The 18155-nt window shown below is 44.2% G+C and overlaps 1 protein-coding gene across 1 annotated transcript in view; it reads right to left on the bottom strand.

Moving 5' to 3' along the window:
• LOC121569333 (catenin delta-2-like) overlaps positions 1 to 13500 on the bottom strand; it is a 461200-nt gene extending 447700 nt beyond the window's left edge. Inside the window, exon 1 of the mRNA XM_041880205.2 lies at positions 13233 to 13500. The gene's annotated coding sequence lies outside the window, so the exon portion shown is untranslated. The remainder of the gene's footprint in view (positions 1 to 13232) is intronic.
• Between the last annotated feature and the right edge of the window lie 4655 nt (positions 13501 to 18155).

Raw genomic sequence — 18155 nt, 5'->3', positions numbered from 1 at the left:
CCCGAGTACCTCGGAAACGGAGAGGCAAGACTCATCCTGGGAAGGCTCCGGTGCAATCCTCCGAGTTACTCACTCCCGCCCGGGCTCTGATAGGGATGGCAGGTGCCCAGACCGACACAGAGACGGAGCTACAGAATCTGGACAAAGAACTGTCTGGTCTGAAGGGGGACCGCTGAGAGGTATCGTTTGTTAAAGCAACAGTTAGACATGAAGACAGAAGAGTTAGATATCCTCCAGGCTAAACTCCAACAGAGCTCCTTCCCTAAGCAACAGGAGGAGCTGGAGAGGCTGCGCAGGACCATCGAGGAGTGTGAGGAGACCCTGCGCAGTAGTAAGGAGGTCCAGAAGAAGGCAGAGGAGAAGTACAAGGTGTTGGAGAACAAGATGAAGAATGCGGAGGCAGAGAGAGAGAAGGAACTGAAAGCTGCTCAACAGAAGCTAAACTCTGCTAAAACCAAGGCTGATGCGTTCAGTAAGAAACTCAAGGAGAGACAACAGGAGGCTGAGTCCCTGGTCCTAGAGGTGGAGGAGTTGAAGAGAGAGCAGGCTGGCAAGCACCACGGCAATGCGGACGCCCTCTCCCGGCGTGATGCCTTCTTCGCTGCCTTTACCCCGACGAGGACGTCGGTCCCGAGGAGGGGGATGTGTGATGTCACGAGAGGCTGTGTCCTGGAGGGACGTTACATCCCCCTGAGATGGCTGCAAACCCAGACAGCTATGGCTCCATCTGCTGGTATGGTCGGGAACTCCAACCCTCTATGGCCAATCTTCCCACGCAGCTGAAACCAATCAGGAGCTGATGAGCTGAAGGTTTGTTGAAGGGAAGAGACACTGAGAGGGAGTGTGTGGGGGTGAAGAGACACGGTCTCCAAGCGGGGCTCTCTGGAGGACAAGAGTGCTGCACGTCCACTTCCATGAGGAATATAAGGATTTGGAGATACTTACCTTTGGGAAATACTCACCTTTGGATATATGCACCTGTGGAAATACGTGTGGGACATTTGGAAGGACGTTTTGCTGGGTTGGCCACTAGCTGCAACGTGGAATACAGTAAGACTGGGGAAAAGTTATTTGAGCGAGGGAGAGTTATGATTTTGGATGTGGAAGAGACATCCCTGAACTGTTAACCCTTAAAGAGCCACCAGAGAACAGAACTGTGTTATACTTTCGTTAGTTTCCCAAGACCTTTAATAAAATCCTTGTTTTGGTTGAACCTGGTCTCCTTGCACTACTTGAGCAATCCCGCTGAAAGCTGTGTAGCCTCTCGTGACATCACAATAGATAGATAGATAGATAGATAGATAGATAGATAGATAGATAGATAGATAGATACCACATGCTCGAACAGAGATGACCTGAGATTTTTTGCCTCCTATGATATTTTGCTTTTCTATGATTATATTATACCCTTTACAGCAGGGGCACATCCGGACAGCTGAGAATATTACTGTCAGATATTGTTCCACCTCTATTAAACAGGAGGCTAAAAATCACAGGACATGTCTATCCTGATGATACAAGTCAGCCGTCCTGAAATGTGTGTTTCTCTTCACATTTCTTCTACACATTCTACATCTCAGAGGCGATGTCTTTCCATAAGCGGGCTTCCTTCACCTTTCAAAGGGGCAGAGCTCCAAATTAAAAATACATTTAAATAATGCCCATATTATTATCTACTCACTTGGAACATGCACACCTCTTGCATTCAGGTGACCACGCATTAGCTTGTAGCCGGTGTTTGGATGACTTCTGTGAATTTCACTTACAATACGGTCTAACTCCTCATCATTCACAGCTGAATAGAGATCTGTCTTTCTGTACAAACAAGAAAAACACAACATCAAGTAATGTTACCTTAAACGTCATATTCTTTCCGAGTGTATGAGAGCAGCAATTCATAAACAGAAAACTCATGAATTTAGTGTAAATACCTTAAACTGTATTGTTGCATGCGCCTCCTGATGGTCCTCTTTGACACACCGAACATCGCTGCAATTTGAACTGCGGGAACTCCACAAAGAAGTTGATGCTCCAGAACTGCACTCGGTATGTCAAACGCCAAACGCCCCGGTCCCTGTGTGTGTTGGGCCTGAAGTGCCCTGGTACCAGAGAAGCGGTGGACAACTTCTTCTAGATTTGCAATCACTCTGTGGTCGATATCTTCGTCGGAAAGTGCGGAAATGACTCCAACAACTTCAATAAGTTCCTCTGCTTTACTAGCTACATGCTCTGGGTCAGCAGGTCCTGCTTCTACATCCTCTGCTAAGTTTAAAATGTCTCTAACCAACTCCCTGGAAAGTTCACGGAGATCCTCCATTGTCTCTATCCAGGTTGGCCTACTCTACTTCAGACCAAAGCAATGGATCAGACTAGATTCGCGTTAGCCCCGCCCACTGACTTTGATGGGTCAGTTTGACAGTTTTAAGTAATTCATGAATCACTGCAATGCAGGATCATGAAATGTAAATGTAAATAGTGAAATAATTATATATGTATTTTACATAAAATGAATCGGTATTTGAATTAATTAATGACACATTTAATAACACATTTATGTATTTAATTCTAATTTTAATTAATTAATGACACATTTAAGTAATTATTTAATGGTGTATTTATTTATTTAATTGTGGCACTTTTAGTCCTCCATACCTGACAAACTTAGTTTTTTAATGTAAAGATATACCCTAATCGTTTTATTATCTGTATTGAAGTAGAAAGCAATGGGTTAGAAGAAGCCTACATAAACCATATATTAAAATGCAACATTCATTTATGGCCAGTTATGTTTTATCCTGCAATAGATGTCGTTCAATTGATAATATTTATTTTTGTCTTCTTCTAATGCCGTTGAAGGGGAAAGTCATCTGATCAGTCCCTACACCCAAACGAGGGCATTGCGTTCATCCACCTCCGGCCTGCTGGCTCCCCTTCCTCTGCGGAAGCATAGCTCCCGCTCAGCCCAGTCAAAACTGTTCGCTGCTCTGGCACCCCAATGGTGGAACAAGCTCCCTCACGACGCCAGGACAGCGGAGTCACTCACCACCTTCCGGAGACATTTGAAACCCCACCTCTTTAAGGAATACCTGGGATAGGATAAAGTAATCCTTCTAACCCCCCCAAATTGTAAAGTGGTTATCCCACTGGCTATAGGGTGAACGCACCAATTTGTGAGTCGCTCTGGCTAAGAGCGTCTGCTAAATGACGTTAATGTGCCCTTGAGCAAGGCACTTAACCCTAATTGCTCCTGTAAGTCGCTCTGGATAAGAGCGTCTGCTAAATGACTAAAATGTAAATGTAAATGTAATTGAAAGCGATCAGATTATGTTCATGAGTTTAGGTAATCCAAAAGTTACGTTACGGAATACAATTTTGGACAGCTAACTAGGAACTGTAAAGGATTACATTTAGAAAGTAACCTAGCCAACCCTGTTGACAGGTAATAGCCAGCGAGGCAGAGATGATACAGAGATGATTTGAGTCAGTGCTACTGATACAGCAGATAAAAAAACTGATGTAGAGGGCCTGATAGCTGACCACACTCTAGCCATTATACTGGCTCACAGACACATGGGGCTTAGGTTTACTAGGGGGGTTGCACCAAGTGTAAAATGATTGGTCAGAAATGTGTAAACATAGGCTTGATAAAGTAGCTACCAGTGAAATAGCCCTTCAACACAATCCCGTCACCTGGATTGAGGAGCGGAAATTATTGATAAACCTGAGAGAAAAATAAAAACATCTTCCCACAGGTGCATTTATACCGTCTCTCCCACATTGTTTCCCACTCGACCAGTCAAAGGGATAATACCACGGTACAGCTTCTCAAACACACAACCAGAAACACACACACACCTCTCCACTTCTGAAGACATATTATGTGTAATGTAATCTTCTTCCATCTTCCATCTCCCCCCCACAGGAGAATCAGACAAGTTTATGCAGGTTGTGTCAGTTTGCGAAAGCACAGGTGACTGTAACAAGCCATGTTCCTGTCTACTAGCTACATAGACGTGTATATTTACACTGCTGTGGTGCACACACAGATTACATTGTGTTTAGAGGCTGGCCACTTACAATACATCAATGTCATGTGTGTAGACTCCTTGCAACCCCTGGATGATATGATGGTAGAGAGGGGAGAACGCAGACCATATCATTTTAGTGGGTCCTCTGTAGCTCAGCTGGTAGAGCACGGCGCTTGTAACGCCAAGGTAGTGGGTTCGATCCCCGGGACCACCCATACTGTCAGGGGTGCTGAAGGTGGGTGTGGTGCATGAATCAAGCGCAGGACGCAGAGGCTCAGTCCCAAAAGACTTTAGTGCAATATTCACGTAGAGAAATAAGCACAATAAGCCCGAAGGCGAAATCACGGCGCACACAGGCGTCAAATAAACGGCGCACAAACATGTGCGAAAAACCTCTCCAAAACACTGGAGGGAAGTACGTAGCTCCAACACGAAACATAAGAGCAATCACACACAAAGACAAACACAACCAATGAGAACTAAATAGGACACTAACGAGGACTAACAAGACACAGGTGTACAACATCAAGACAAAACCAAACGAACATGAAACATAGATCGGTGGTAGCTAGTACTCCGGGGACGACGACCGCCGAAGCCTGCCCGAACCAGGAGGAGGAGCAGCCTCGGCCGAAACCGTGACACATACACAAAAATGTATGCACGCATGACTGTAAGTCGCTTTGGATAAAAGCGTCTGCTAAATGGCATATTATTATTATTATTATTATTAGTGCAGAGGCAGAAAAACCAACCCCCGGCAACAGACAAGGGCAATGTGTGTCCAACATGAGATAACAGCTATTGTCACCCTCTACTCCCCACCTCACACACACACACACACTCTCAAACACGCATCCCTCCCACCTCCTCACCCCCACGTGAGGGGTAACTCTGGGATGGCTTATTACGCCTGGGGAAATCACAATGATCGTCACTCAACAGGCATGGCTTCTCTCTGATGCTCAATTAGCCTTGGGAGAACTGGCTAGCCCAACCAATTTCCAATCTGCTGTGTCGGGGAGCGCGACAGGCAGGCAGGCAGACAGGCAGGCACAAACACTGTGCACATGGTGCGGCCACCACAGATGTATCACTATCACTTGATGATAATTATAGCACTGCACATCATGGTGTGGTTTCTCTCCCTTTCTCTCTCGCTCTCGCTCACACACCACCTCTCTCTCTATCACGGTCTCTCAGTTTCTCTTCATGTCTCTCTGCCTCCCTCTACCCCTCTCTCTCTTTCTCCCGAATGGAGGGATGTGTGAGGGAGGAGGAAGAGAGGGAGTGGCTCATTAGGAGGGAACAGAGACATGCTGTCCTCTAGAGAGACAGACAACGGCAGCCTTCTCTCAACTCTCCTTTCCTTGTACCCTTTCCTTGTACCCTCTCCTTGTTTCAGTTCCTTGGTCCTTAGTCTCCTTTCTTAGGATCTTGCCAAGTCTACAACTTCACACCTCAACCCAATTGAACGCTTATGGTAGATTCTGGAGCAGCGCCTGAGACAGCATTTTCTACCGTCAACAAAAAAAACAAATTATGGAATTACGCACACACACACACACACACACACACACACACACACTCAAAGACAACACTAACTCACAGGGAAACGTTCTAGAACAGTGTCAACTTTCTGTCATGTGATAGGCTGTCATTAGCTATCTCCGGCCGGGAGATCAACAGACAGGTAGCCTTCTTCAACACAAAACACCTTCATTCCCCTTGCAGAGAGAGAGGGGGATATATTCACCTCACTGCGCATACATCTGCTCACATAATGAAGGACAAAGCACCTCACACCCATTAAGGACTTCCACCGCCTACTAGACTCAGAGCTCTCTCACGTTATTTTGTTGCCGTTGTATTTTTTTCTTGTGCTATTTGCTCCATGACTCCTGCTCTCTTTGTTGACTATGAACTTGCTCGTTTACCCGACCATGGGACAGACCATGTTAGTCCCACACTCGCGACTGACTCTATTGGTTACATGGACTCTTGGCCTCCCATCCTATTCTAACCACCTCTCGCCGGCTTTGTATTCATGTTACCTGATGAAATTGCTGTACAATATGATCTTGTTGACATCTGATGAATATTCAAATGTCATACAAAATCAACAGTGCAAAGCTCTCCCTGTCCTCTGCCGAGCACTGATTATATTATGGCTGATGATATCTGGAAATTTGCTAGCCCCAATTCTGACTTGTGCTCTGATTTCTGCTTCACTGATTTCTGCTCTCGTAAAAGCCTGGTTTTTCTGCACGTTAACACTAGAAGCTTATTACCTCAAATTGATCAATTGAAAGTGTGGGTTCATAACTCCAATCCAAATGTGTTGGTCATTACTGAGACACGGTTAAGAAAGAGTGTTTTGAACGCTGATGTTAACCTTTCTGGTTATAACCTTTTTCGGCAAGACAGATCTTCCAAAGGTAGTGGAGTGGCAATCTTTACCAAGGAACACCTTCAGTGCTCAGTTGTCTCCAAATTGTTTGGGGACAGACTTGTTGATTTGCTGGTTTTAAGCATTAAGCTTTCAAATGACTCTAAATTGACTGTTGCTAGGTGTTATCGTCCACCATCAGCACCAGCATTTACCCTAACTGCCCTAAGCTGGCTCCTGGTGTTTTCTGTAATGACCTTAGTGATCACGGTTTTACGGCCTGTGTTCGTAATGGCTGCTCAGTTAAACGACCTGTCTTGATTTGTCATAGATGCTTGCTGAAAAACTTTAATGAGCAAGCCTTCCTTCATGACTTGGCCTCTGTAAATTGGTATACAATCAGCTTGATCCCCTCTGTCGAAGACACATGGACCTTCTTTTATCTTTTCAGTGGTATTGTTATCAAGCACGCCCCCATAAAGAACATGAGAATTAGAAAACAGGTTCAGCCCCTGGTTTGAACGTGATCTGGCAGAGTTACTCCACCTCAAGAACACCATTTGGCGAAAGGCTCGGCACACAAATACTCAGGCTGACTGGCTGTCGTTCAGGCAAATGAGAAATAAGTGCACTCAGGCTATCTGGAAGGCCAAAGTTAGTTACTTTAAGGAGCAGTTCTCTCTATGTGGGTCTAACCCCAAGAAGTTCTGGAAAACGGTGAAAGACCTGGAGAATAAACCCTCCTCCTCACAGCTGCCCATGTCCCTTAATGTTGATGATGTGGTTGTTACTGACAAGGAGCACATGGCTGAGCTCTTTACTCACCACTTCATTAAGTCAGGATTCCTATTTGCCTCCTTGCCCGTCCAACACTTCCTCATCTCCCAGCCCTTCTAATACAACTAGCCCTGATGCTCCTCCCTCTTTTCCCTGCCCTGCTACACAGCTTCTCCCTGCAGGCGTTCACTGAGTCTGAGGTGCTAAAGGAGTTCCTTAAACTTGACCCCCAAAAAACATCTGGGTCAGATAGAGCTGTTATTGTGACCCACAGCCATATGGGATAGCAAGATCAGGACCTAACATAAGGACAACTCAGAGTATGCTATTCTGTTCTTCTGAAATAGACTACATTTTCTTCATATCATGTTTCTTTAGACCTGTCTTTATTGTGAAAGTGTAGGCTATATTGCACGGATTTATTATACTTTTTTTAAATGTAGATGTTCCAAATGTCTGCATCAGTGGCTTGTAGGAAGCCAGGAGATGCTAAATGTGTTTATGTTAATTGATGGTCAATTACCGTGAGACCTGACAGTTATTTGCTTGACAAGCCCCGGTTGACTAAATGTTGTGACCGCCACAGCCCTAGGGTCAGATGGTTTAGATCCTTTCTTCTTTAAGGTTGCAGCTCCTATTATCGCTGAGCCTGTCTCAGCTCTCTGGGGAGGTTCCCAGCGCTTGGAAGGCAGCCACTGTTCGTCCTTTATTTAAAGGGGGAGATCAAGCTGATCCTAACTGTTATAGGCCAATTTCTATTTTGCCCTGTTTATCAAAAGTGTCGGAAAAACTTGTCAATAATCAACTGACTGGCTTTCTTGATGTCTATAGTATTCTATCTGGTATGCAATCTGTTTTCTTCTCAGGTTATGGATGTGTCACTGCAACCTTAAACGTTCATAAATGATGTCAGCATTGCCCCTGATTCTAAGCAATGTTGTGCTGCTATTTTTATTGACTTGGCCAAAGCTTTTGATCCGGTAGACAATGCCATTCTTGTGGGTCAGCTAAGGAGTATTGGTGTCTCTGAGGGATTTTTGGCCTGGTTTGCTAACTACCTCTCTCAAAGAGTGTAATGTGTAAAGTCAGAACATCTGCTGTCTCAGCCACCGCCTGTCACCAAGGGTGTACCCCAAGGCTCGATCCTAGGCCCCACACTCTTCTCAATTTACATCAACAACATAGCTCAGGCAGTAGGAAACTCTCTCACCCATTTATATGCAGATAACAGTCTTATACTTAGCTGGCCCCTCCCGGATTTTGTGTTAACCGCTCTACAACAACACTTTCTTAGTGTCCAACAAGCTTTCTCTGTCCTTAACCTTGTTCTGAACACCTCCAAAAAAAAGGTCATATGGTTCGGTAAGATGAATTGCCCCCACCGGTGTGATTACTACCTCTGAGGGTTTAGAACTTGTGGTAGTCACCTCATACAAGTATTTGGGAGTGTGGGTAGACTGTACACTGTCCTTCTCTCAGCACATACAGTGCATTCGGGGAAAGTATTCAGACCACTTGACTTTTTCCACATTTTGTTTTGTTACAGCATTATTCTAAAATTGATTAAATAAAAAAATTTCCTCATCAATCTACACACAATACCCCATAATTACAAAGTGAATACAGGTTTTTAGAATTTGTGCAAATGTATTAAAAATAAAAAACAGGAATACCTTATTTACATAAGTAAATAAGGTATTTGCTATGAGACTCGAAATTGAGCTCAGGTGCATCCTGTTTCCATTGATCATCCTTGAGATGTTTCTACAACTTGATTAGAGTCCACCTGTGGTAAATTCAATTGATTGGACATGATTTGGAAAGGCACACACCTGTCTATATAAGGTCCCACAGTTGACAGTGCATGTCAGAGCAAAAACCAAGCCATGAGGTCGAAGGAATTGTCCGTAGAGCTCCAAGACAGGATTGTGTCAAGGCACAGATCTGGGGAAGGGTACCAAAACAATTCTGCAGCATTGAAGGTTCCCAAGAACATAGTGGCCTCTGTCAATCTTAAATGGAAGAAGTTTGGAACCACCAAGACTCTTCCTAGAGCTGGCCGCCCGGCCAAACTGAACAATCAGAGGAGAAGGGCCTTGGTCAGGGAGGTGACCAAGAACCCGATGGTCACTCTGACAGAGCTCCAGAGTTCCTCTGTGGAGATGGGAGAACCTTCCAGAAGGACAACCATCTCTGCAGCACTCCACCAATCAGGCCTTTACGGTACAGTGGCCAGACAGAAGCCACTCCTCAGTAAAAGGCACATGACAGCCCACTTGGAGTTTGCCAAAAGGCACCTAAAGGACTCTCAGACCATGAGAAACAAGATTCTCTGGTCTTTTTGAAACCAAGATTGAACTCTTCGGCCTGAATGCAAAGCGTCACGTTTGGAGGATCATCATCCCTACGTTGAAGCATGGTGGTGGCAGCATCATGCTGTGGAGATGTTTTTCAGCGGCAGGGACTGGGAGACTAGTCAGGATCCAGGGAAAGATGAACGGAGCAAAGTACACAGAGATCCTTGATGAAATCTGCTCCAGAGCGCTCAGGACCTCAGACTGGGGTGAAGGTTCACTTTCCAACAGGACAACGACCCTAAGCCCACAGCAAAGACAACGCAGGAGTGGCTTCGGGACAAGTCTCTGAATGTCCTTGAGTTGACCAGCCAGTGCCCGGACTTGAACCCGATCTAACAACTCTGGAGACACCTGAAAATAGCTGTGCGGCGACGCTCCCCATCCAACCTGACAGAGCTTGAGAGGATCTACAGAGAAGATTGGGAGAAACTCCCCAAATACAGGTGTGCCAAGCTTGTAGCGTCACACCCAAGAAGACTCGAGGCTGTAATCGCTGAATCCACAAAGTACTGAGTAAAGGGTCTGAATACTTATGTAAATGTGATATTTCAATTTTCTGTTTTTAATACATTTGCAAAAAAAATATGCTTTGTCATTATGGGGTATTGTGTGTTGATTGATGAGGGAAAAATCTATTTAATCAATTTTATAATAACTCTGTAACGTAACAAAATGTGGAAAAAGTAAAGGGGTCTGAATACTTTCCGAATGCAAGCTGCAGGCTAATGTTAAAGCTAGACTTGGTTTCCTCTATCGTAATCGCTCCTCTTTCACCCCAGCTGCCAAACTAACCCTGATTCAGATGACCATCCTACCCATGCTAGATTACGGACACTTAATTTATAGATCGGCAGGTAAGGGTGCTCTCGAGCGGCTAGAGGTTCTTTACCATTCGGCCATCAGATTTGCCACCAATGCTCCTTATAGGACACATCACTGCACTCTATCCTCCTCTGTAAACTGGCCATCTCTGTATACCCGACGCAAGACCCACTGGTTCATGCTTATTTATAAAACCCTCTTAGGCCTCACTCCCCCCTGTCTCAGATACCTACTGCAACCCTCATCCTCCACATACAACACCCGTTCTGCCGGTCACATTCTGTTAAATCTCCCCAAATCATACACATACCTGGGTCGCTCCTCTTTTCAGTTCGCTGCAGCTAGCGACTGGAATGAGCTGCAAAAAACACTCAAACTGGACAGTTTTATCTCCATCTCTTCATTCAAAGACTCAATCATGGACACTCTTACTGACACCTGTGGCTGCTTCGCGTGATGTATTGTTGTCTCTACCTTTTTGCCCTTTGTGCTGTTGTCTGTGTTGCTACCATGTTGTTGTCATGTTGTGTTGCTACCATGCTGTGTTGTCATGTTGTGTTGCTACCATGTTGTTGTCATGTTGTGTTGCTACCATGCTGTGTTGTCATGTTGTGTTGCTACCATGCTGTTCTCATGTTGTGCTGCTACCATGCTGTTGTCATGTTGTGCTGCTACCATGCTGTGTTGTCATGTTGTGTTGCTACCATGCTGTGTTGTCATGTTGTGTTGCTACCATGTTGTTGTCATGTTGTGTTGCTACCATGCTGTGTTGTCATGTTGTGTTGCTATCATGCTGTGTTGCTACCATGCTGTGTTGGCATGTTGTGTTGCTACCATGTTGTTGTCATGTTGTGTTGCTACCATGCTGTGTTGTCATGTTGTGTTGCTACCATGCTGTGTTGTCATGTTGTGTTGCTACCATGCTGTGTTGTCATGTTGTGTTGCAATCATGCTGTGTTGTCATGTTGTGTTGCTACCATGCTATGTTATCATGTTGTGCTGCTATCATGCTGTGTTGGCATGTTGTGTTGCTACCATGCTGTTGTCATGTTGTGTTGCTAACATGCTGTGTTGTCATGTTGTGCTGCTACCATGCTGTGTTGTCATGTTGTGTTGCTACCATGTTGTGTTGTCATGTTGTGTTGCTAACATGCTGTGTTGTCATGTTGTGTTGCTACCATGCTGTGTTGTCATGTTGTGTTGCTACCATGCTGTGTTGTCATGTTGTGTTGCTACCATTCTGTGTTGTCATATTGTGTTGCTACCATGCTGTGTTGTCATGTTGTGTTGCTACCATATTGTGTTGTCATGTTGTGTTGCTATCATGCTGTGTTGTCATGTTGTGTTGCTACCATATTGTGTTGTCATGTTGTGTTGCTACCATGATGTGTTGTCATGTTGTGTTGCTACCATGATGTGTTCTCTTGTGTTGCTGCCATGTTGTGTTGTTGTTTTAGGTCTCTCTTTATGTGGTGTTGTGGTGTCGTTCTAGTTGTGATGTGTGTTTTGTCCAACTTTTTTTTTATCCCCTGTCCCCGCAGGAGGCCTTTTGCCTCTTGGTTGGCCGTCATTGTAAATATGAATTTGTTCTTAATTGACTTACCTAGTTAAATAAAGGTTAAATAAAAATAAAATTAAAAGAGGAGAAATACAGCTCAGCACCAGGGATAGCATCCTCAAAGCTTGCATGTGGAGTGTGTGTGTGTGTGTGTGTGTGTGTGTGTGTGTGTGTAGTGAGAGAGAGAGAGAGAGAGAGAGAGAGAGAGAGAGAGAGAGAGAGAGAGAGAGAGAGAGAGAGAGAGAGAGAGAGAGAGAGAGAGAGAGAGAGAGAGAGAGAGAGAGAGAGAGAGACCGGACTTTGAGTTGATGGATACTCTTGTGGTTCCTCAAGGAGCTTTGTCAGTGGTGCCAAATTCGTTCTTGCTGTTGATACCTAAATAATACACTAACAATATTTTGACATTGGTTAACCAGAGGTACCTTAATAATAAAAATGCCCTGGGTATGCACTCTGCTCTAACCCATCTATGTACAGATGGAAATGCCCTGAAATTCTGAAGGCATGCCAAACATTACCCCCACCCTTCGTCCCACTCTCTTCCTCTTCTCCATCCCAAAGTCAAAATACTGCGCTGTGCCAAATACCCGATGCAAACCCCTCCCTTACGTCCGCCACAGCTATCGATTAAACCAAGACAGGAGTGTGATGAACGGAGAATTCCCATTTCTCCCTGCTTTTGTCACCACCCCAAACACCATCTATCTCTTTCCTTCTGTTTTCACGCCTGTATTTGCAGGTGCATTGTTTCGATTTAGATTAATCTCCAACGGACGTTAGGCTACTTAAAAAACAGTATTCATTGTAGAACAATATCAAAAGGGTATACTGCTATGTGTTAATATGCTATTGTTTACATTGTGTCTCTCTCTATATATATCTATGCCTCACTTGCCGCTGACTGTAAGCTAAATTTGGGTCAGTCGGTGTAGTGAACTCGAGCCAAATCCACACGCGCAGAACAGTCTAGGGTGAGCGAGCTCAGCACAGTCAGAATGTAACGGCTTCCCCCATGACCACGGTTCCTAATGTAAACTACATTACGGTGTATAAACCTATTATCAACTTTGCGTTTATAACGAGTCTCTTTCGTCTTTAAAACTACTCCACATAGCTTCAACTGCGTAAAAATAGGATTCATGCACGATCTGCAACTGCAAAACGCCACGCATCAAAAACACCCTGGCTCACATTTGTCCTCTGCCAGGCTAGAGCATCTCATCTCCCGCTCCTCACTGTGTGACAAGATGGAAGAGGAGGGGAAGTTAAAACACGGTAAAGCGGGATGACTTTGCACTTACCAAAATAAAATTCCCGGTAACGTCAACAACGACACTTATATCCACGTCTTCCTTTGGCAGCTTTCAGCAGTCCGCAGTGTGTTCAGAACGGAGCCACTCTCTCACTGTTCCCTGCAGGTGGTCAGGGGGTGGACCATTCGCTAGATGCTGGCAGGGAGAGGGAGAGGCAGAGGCATTGGCGAGGAGAGGAGGAAAGGAGGAGGCGGCGAAGCGGTGTTAGACTACAAAGCAATAAGACTGGAGCGAAGCACAGCGACGGGAGGCAAGAGCGCTGGAGAGGCAGGCTAGGCAGCTCGCCCGGTCTGTAGCTTAGACACACACACACACACACACACACACACCGCGGCATCCAGGTTGAGAGGCTCACATGTAGAAAGAGCGCCATCTTCAGGCCTTGAGAGAAGCATATTTTCTAGAACTATAAACAATGAAGAGAAATATGAAAATCATTATTGTGTAAAATGCAGAAAGCCAAAGTGCATGATGTTTAAAGGGGAAAACATTAATAGTAGACTTGGGCTTGGTTGAAACGTGGGTTATAGTGACTGTAAATGATCAAACTTTAAATCAAGTTGATAATTCATGGAGATTGAAGACCCACATTGATAACCTTGCACACACACGGAGGACTCCCGAGTCCCAACTCCAGTGGTCCAATGTCATTCAGTGCAGAGTGCTCCAGATATTGTAGTATTAGGCTAGTAGTAGTTCACGGGGTCATGGTCTCTCTCATGGTCAAGGTTGGGACATTTAATTGAGGTAGATTTTTATGATAGTTCTGTTTTTATTTTTTCTCTGTCTGTCTGTCAGCTATTGATCCCCAGACATCTGCACAGCTCCAAAAAGCATTTGCCTGCTTAGCTAAAATCACAAGATCAGGGAAATAACATGAGTCTTACATTTACATTTTCGTCATTTAGCAGACACTCTTATCCAGAGCGACTTACAAATTGGTGCATTCACCTTATGATAGCCAGTAGGACAACCACTTTACAATATATAAAAAAAAAAAAAAGTATTATTAAGGTGGTGAGTGACTCCGCTGTCCTGGCGTCGTGGGGGAGCTTGTTCCACCATTGGGGTGCCAGAGCAGCGAACAGTTTTGACTGGGCTGAGCGGGACCTGTGCTTCCGCAGAGGTAGGGGGGCCAGCAGGCCAGAGGTGGATGAACGCAATGCCCTCGTTTGGGTGTAGGGTCTGATCAGAGCCTGAAGGTACGGAGGTGCCGTTCCCCTCACAGCTCCGTAGGCAAGCACCAGAGGGGTATCCTATGAAGCAAGCTAGATCTACTCCGGGTTATCTAAAGCTAGCCATTCCAGCTCAGGCTTCATCTGTACTACGACAGTGGCTATTACTTGTCCGCCCGCCGCTAACTGTAGCAGGCTTGTAACTGCGCGTGCATGTCGCACGTAGCTAGTCGAACGTCGAACTCTTCATTGAGGCAATGCTAAAACATCAATCCATTGGCAAGTCAGTGCCACATTTTCATTTGTGCCAAAATAAAAATGAAAGAAAAGTTATCTTGCAAATTCAGCAGGCTAATGTGTGAAAAATACTTCCAGAAGTGCCATCTTTATTGAATTACTTTGGTGTGGTTATCAATGCACGAGCACATTTTCCCCCACTCCTATCGATAAAATAATTGTAATAAGTCATACAAACGTTTTAATGTGCGTGAAGTTTGAAATGCATTGTCATTACTAAATGTGTAATGTGATAGGTATTATTTAACACACAAAAACATTTGATTAATAAAATATTTAAGCAGTTGCCTTCCTCAAATAAGGTGGATGACGCAATCTTTCAGAGAGGGAGGGAATCTTATTTAATTGGTCCACAACTCGCTGCTCAGATACTTCATTCAAAATAAAATGTATTTAGCCCTTAGTTAGCCTGCCCTGGAGCAGGTTACATCTGAAGGATTCGTTGACATATAAATGTACCTGGCTAAAAGGTGAGCCACATTCGTGGTACCAGTTATCTGGAGTTGAACTCAGAGTTAACCAAAGTTACCTCGCTAACTCCTCAAACTACATGTAGTATGGGGCTCTGGTCGCAGACAAGGTTGCAGTAGCTGTGCGTGGGTAAAATCACTGGGAAGCCAAGCCAGGGAAAAAAAGCCATATTACAACCTGTGTTGTGATAATTTCCTTATTTGCTCTATAACCTGGTAGTTCACATGCCTTGCGACCGTGATTTATAGGCCTAAAGCCGAGACAATAAGAAGACACAGTGGCAGAATAAATTCAACCACACCTTTGTTTCATCACAAAACCGGAGAGAAACCTCTGTCAGGTGAAGTCCACAAAGCATATTGCATGTAACAAACAGTTACATGACCTACAGCGTGGCCAAGCAAGTTAATGTTTTCCGACTACTAAACAACTATTGATTTAAAACCACAGAGAGTTACATTTACAGTCATTTAGCAGACACTCTTATCCAGAGCGACTTACAGTTAGTGAGTGCATACATTATTTTTATTTTTGTTATTTTTCATACTGGCCCCCCCGTGGGAATCGAACCCACAACCCTGGCGTTGCAAACGCCATGCTCTACCAACTGAGCTACATCCCTGCCGGCCATTCCCTCCCCTATCCTGGACGACGCTGGGCCAATTGTGCGCCGCCCCAATGGGTCTCCCGGTCGCGGCCGGCTACGACAGAGCCTGGATTCGAACCAGGATCTCTAGTGGCACAGCTAGCACTGCGATGCAGTGCCTTAGACCACTGCGCCAAGTTGCAAAGAAAACAGGAGCTGCCTCCACTATTCCAGCACCATTTCAACTTCAACATCATCAAATCGCCTATGTTTAGTGTAATACAGTGACAACTAAAAAGATACCAAAAACAAATGTAGTCCAATCAACGTAAGCTAAATATGGTTGCTGTCCATGGTACTGACTTCTGTGTTTGTGTGTGTGTGTGTGTGTGTGCAAGTAGAAAAAATAGGTTGACTCACCCTACTTGAAGAGAAACGCCAATGCCATCCTCCTTTCTTTCATGTTGACGAAATGGTCTATAACTCTGTCATACAGTACATACATTTATTTTTTGTTGTCCTAGGCTACCTGGCTAAAAGGCTAAAAGGCTAAAAGGCTCAAATGCTAAAAGGCTAAAAGGCTTGCTCACTAGCCTAACTTCTTTTCATGGGCAACGTTAGCTAGTTAACATTAGCCTTCTATATCTAGCTACATATTGAACTTCCATCCTCTCAGTCCAGGGGCACAATGTATGAATTTATGGTTGGATCAGAATCGCCGTTATAATCATTGGCCAGTACGAAGAATTAGGTAAAACCTCACGACCAAATCCCTATCTCCATCCATGGCTAATTTAGGAAAGGGACAATTTTAGCTAGCTTGTTAGCCACCGGAGGACAACAACATGAGATGCAACAATTGAAGTTGTTTCTGTCAATTACATATTTATCTCAATGCAATGTGATAGGAGTGACGCCAAATACAAACTGGCTTCCCTTGACACTTTTTTTTTTGGTGCGCCAGGACCATTCACAGTTGAGCTCACTCAATTTAGCTCAACACTGATTGGCTATTATTTTATACTTTTTTTATCAAGAGAGGCCAAATTCTCGCTGGCTTCTGTTGCATTCAATGCTAAGGGCGGCAACAATTGTATACACTTTTTGACCAGACAGCATCACATAGATGTCCTACACATACAGAGACAGGGGTATGGAACACCGTTTGGGTCTTTGCGTGTCCAAAAAGATACACGTCATATAACACTATTTGACGTCAAATAAGCTTGTTGACCAATCAGGACCTGAATATGACTGCACGTCACATAATATTTTAACGCGTTCATATATTTTTTACGTAATTATTACACATTGATTACACTATCACTCGTATTTCATGTCACAACGATTCATCGATATGTATGCTATGATGCTGGTAAACTTTTTTCTCGCGCACATACGGTGATGGTCATTTAAAAAGCTAGCTAACTGATGGATGCAAACAATGTTTTCCCCAAAAAACATAGCAAAACGACATAATCTGTTTCAGTAGCTATAGTTAGCTAGCTAACTATCTAGCTAGGTGTCATCATCGAAAATAACCCTAATTTATAAGACAGTTGTTATTTGATTAATGGTGGTCGGACCCATCTATGTGAAGCAAGCCACAATAAGGATTAGCCACAATAGTGGACTTTGCGGTTAGCTTTCAAAATAAAGGTATGTCATTGACAGTGATGCAAATGAATACAAATAGTAGAATTATGCCATAATTGAAAAGATCATGCTAAACGAGGTTGGAATGTTGTTATATAAAATCAACAAAAGACAACTATTTGTTAATTTGACAAAAATCTTAGACTTTAGAATTGCATTGGGGGCATACTTATTTTTTTTATATATATATTTTACGTTTTAGTCATTTAGCAGACGCTCTTATCCAGAGCGACTTACAGTTAGTGAGTGCATACATTTCTTTTTATTTTTCATATTTAACTGAACAGCCTTACCTATGGATTGTGGATCAATGACATGGGGTATCAGTTTACTCAGTGACACCCAGAGAATATTAGCGTCGTAGCTCTTATTGCGGGACTCTGAAACAACTGTGAATTGAGCCACATAAAATTGTACCAGTCAACCTACATTACATTACAGTTTAGTCATTTAGCAGACGCTCTTATCCAGAGCGACTTACAGTTAGTGAGTGCATACATTTTTCATACTGGCCCCCCGTGAGAATCGAACCCACAACTCTGGCGTTGCAAGCGCCATGCTCTACCATCTGAGCTACACAGGACTACCGGTACATGAAACATGTGGCAGAAGCGCATCTTCAGTCCCAGTTGTAGCGCATCCACCAGAGGCTTACAGTACTTCAGGGACAACTTGATTCTGTCAAGTTTTGTGATCAGCAGGTTGACAGTTGGAAGTAGCCACCCC

Source organism: Coregonus clupeaformis, chromosome 7 (genome assembly GCF_020615455.1).
Source record: "Coregonus clupeaformis isolate EN_2021a chromosome 7, ASM2061545v1, whole genome shotgun sequence".
In the NCBI taxonomy this organism is placed as follows: Eukaryota; Metazoa; Chordata; class Actinopteri; order Salmoniformes; family Salmonidae; genus Coregonus; species Coregonus clupeaformis.
This window is presented reverse-complemented; position numbering and strand designations above follow the sequence as displayed.